Source organism: Microtus oregoni, unplaced genomic scaffold, assembly GCF_018167655.1.
Source record: "Microtus oregoni isolate MIOR12 unplaced genomic scaffold, Mior012 000025F_ref0000491, whole genome shotgun sequence".
Classification (NCBI taxonomy): Eukaryota; Metazoa; Chordata; class Mammalia; order Rodentia; family Cricetidae; genus Microtus; species Microtus oregoni.
In genome coordinates, this window is record NW_024543084.1 from 15,947,419 (window position 1) to 15,950,603 (window position 3,185).

Sequence of the window (3,185 nt, forward strand, 5' to 3'; positions counted from 1 at the left end):
AAGAGGATGGGCAGCAGCCAGGGCTGCAGGGCAAGGGCCTGGCCAGCCTAGGTCACTGTAAACCTAGGTTAAGGTTAAGGCAGGTTGTAAAGCACACTCTAGTCTACCAAGGCTTTTAGCTTCAAAACCAAACCAATTCCCAATTTACCTTCAACAGAAAAGTGGAGGTCATCGGAAGGGTGATTTGGAATCTTGTGCCAGGAAAAGCTGCCAGGCTACAGAGAAACCTGGAGATTGGAGCTTGGGGCTGCTGTGGTGGGCAGCTTCTTCCTTCTGCCTCCTTTTTCGGTCCCAGCTCTGCTCCCTCTGCTTGTTAGGTCTTGTTCTGCAAACCAGCTTTCCTTTCTTTTCCTTTAGTTTTTCTTTTCTTTTTTCTTTTCTCTCTTTCTTTCTTTTTTCCTTCCTTTTTTTCTTTCTTTTTTCCTTCCATTTTCTTTTTGTTTTTTGAGATAGCATTTCTCTGTGTAGTCCTGGCTGTCCAGGAACTCCCTCTGTAGACCAGGCTGGTCTCAAACTCAGAGATCCTCCTGCCTCTGCCTCCCAAGTGCTGGGATTAAAGGCGTGTGCCACCACTGCGGGCACGCAACAGTCTTTCTTGAACCTGATGGATGATGACAATGTACAGGCCCTCGCCAAAGCCCTGGGCTTGCCTATCATCAGGTTATTATTTTTATTTTGATATTTTATTCATTTTTATTTTATATGTATGTGTGTTTTGCCTGCACGCGTGTCTGGGAACCATATACGTTCTTAAGATCCTCTAGAACTGAAGTTATAGACAGTTGTTAGCTGCCACGAGATTATTGGGACCCAAACCCAAGTAGACAAATAGACAATTCTTTTACCTGCTGAGCCATTACTCCAGCACTAGGTCGAATATTTAAGTGGTCAGGTCCCCAGCATGGTCAAAATAACAGGGACTCCTGGTCCAAGGCTTTGTGATGAGGCATGCCCTACATCTCCCTCCTGGAGTTATGGGGGAGGCAGGGCCAGTGTTCAGGGGAGAGGCACATTCCTCCAGAGAGAACCTCAAAATCAGGGTTAAGGTGAGGTTGATGTGGTATTTTTTTAAGCTGAGTGGGACTGACTTGGTGGGTTTGCCAGGGTCAGGGTAGAAAGGCTAAAGATAGGCAATTGGGTGCATAGTTCTGGTGTGTGTGAGCCAAGGAAATGGGACAGGATCTGACATCCCTAACTCCGTTTCTCGGCTGATAGATGTTCAACCCCTACCCACTTGAGCCATGATGCACAGCAGTACCCGGTCCCAGCATCCCCCAGTGGGTGGAGACTTCCTCTCCATTCCTGGGTGACAAGTCTCAGGCCTGACATGTGACTCATGCAGCATGGTCATGCCTGGTGTCTGCAGAGCCACTCAACAGCCCAGAGGTGGGGCTGCTCATAACTGGGTGGAATATAGCAGCAGCTGAACATCTGGCTAACACGGCAACCAGCCGAGGGGAGAACTCGGGGTGGCCACTGCCCTATCCCACGGAACAGCCAGGAACAGCTGTTGTGTACAAATAATTCTCCTCTGAGGTTAAGGCATCCCATCCTGCAGGGGAGCTCCAAAAGCAAGGAACTAAACAACTGAAAACAATAGCTTCAAGAACTCCCTGAAACTGACCAGGCCCCTTCCTAGGTCCTTCACTAGGCCCCTTCCTGCCAGGGTAAGCAGACCCCACAGCAAAGAAGACTCTGTAACAAGAAGAGCTGCCTAGAAAGGTTAGACCAACTGAGGTACCTGGAAAGGGCACTCTCCCTGCAACCTTACTGAGCCATCCGCAGCTGGCACTGTTCTCCATCGATTCCCAGCTTTGTGAGCTGTCACCCATGCTACAGTGGGCTTTGGTGACACAGCTGTCTGTGAGTCACTTCTGCTCCTGTCAGTAGCCCTTCACCCGTATTCCTGTAAGTAGCCCCAATGAAACTCATTGGCTCACCAAGTTGGACTTTGGTGGTATCCATACTTCAGTCTGTCCGGGGTTCCCTGAATAGGTGTGTTAGGCACGTGTGTTGTGTCTCCCCAAGAAAAGTTTTGGAACACAGCAGCAACCAAGCCAACTAGCTGGGGCGATAGGCAGGCTGAGACTAGACCAGCGAGTGCCCTGCTCTGAGTCCAGTTCCTGCCCGAGCTTCCAGAGAGAGCACTACCATGTAGGCTTTGACTTCTCACTTTACACTCCAGTCCCTGCTTCTGTTTCCCATACTCTCCTCAACAGGGAGCGTGGGATGAATGAGCGGGCAGAGGGGAGTAACCTAGGAGCAGGGATCCCTGCCCTCTGAACATCTTTGGTCCCGTTAGCCCCATCTCATTCTGTCTGGCCCCTCCCTGTGTGAACCTGACCCTGTTTATCCCCTAAAAAGGGACAGCCATCTGGTCCCAGGATCCCAATCTAAGGAGTCCAGACCTGAGACAGACTGGGGAAGGGGAATTCCTGGACCAATCCCCAGACACGTACTGGAGGTGGTGGTGTCTCCTTCCCCTCGCCGCCGGGACAATCTTGATTATGTGCCTGTGTCCACAACTGAACAATTCGACCAATACCCTTTCTCTAGAAGAGCGTTCGCATTGGACACCGGAATGCATGGTCTTTTTCTTTATAAGTCTGCAGTTCTTGCATCCATAGCCTGGCTTCATCTGACTGCTTTCTTCATCACTCAATGGACTTGTGTCCCAGGCTTCAGCTTCCAGACTACTTTTCTTTCAAATTACGCATACCTGTCCTATTTCATAGATTGGGGGATGGAATGACACAGAGGAAAATGTCAGGTAACCATGAGCGCCCAACAAAGTCTTTATTAACAACATACATATTTATCTAATTGATTTAATTGGTGTCATAGTGGCACTACCTGGCAAAGACGACAGTAAGGTGACGACAGCCTTTATTGGCACTTGATCTTCACAATCAGCTCTGCTCTGCGTACTTCTCACTGAGTTGTGACATTGTCTCTTCTGGTGACGAGGACCGGGAGAGAGGGCGGTCCCGGTCCCGTTGTGCATTTTTCGTGTCCTCCAGTAGAGGGGCGGCGGCGGGCTAGGCGTCCAGCAAAACAGCCGCTTTGATGCCCTGGGCGCGCGAGGCAGCGGGGAGGGGCGCGGGAGGCGGGTCGCCAGCGGGGCGGGGTGTGTCCGGCCTCGCGGTCCCTCCGCCCCTGGGTCCCGTCGCCACACGCCGCTGAAA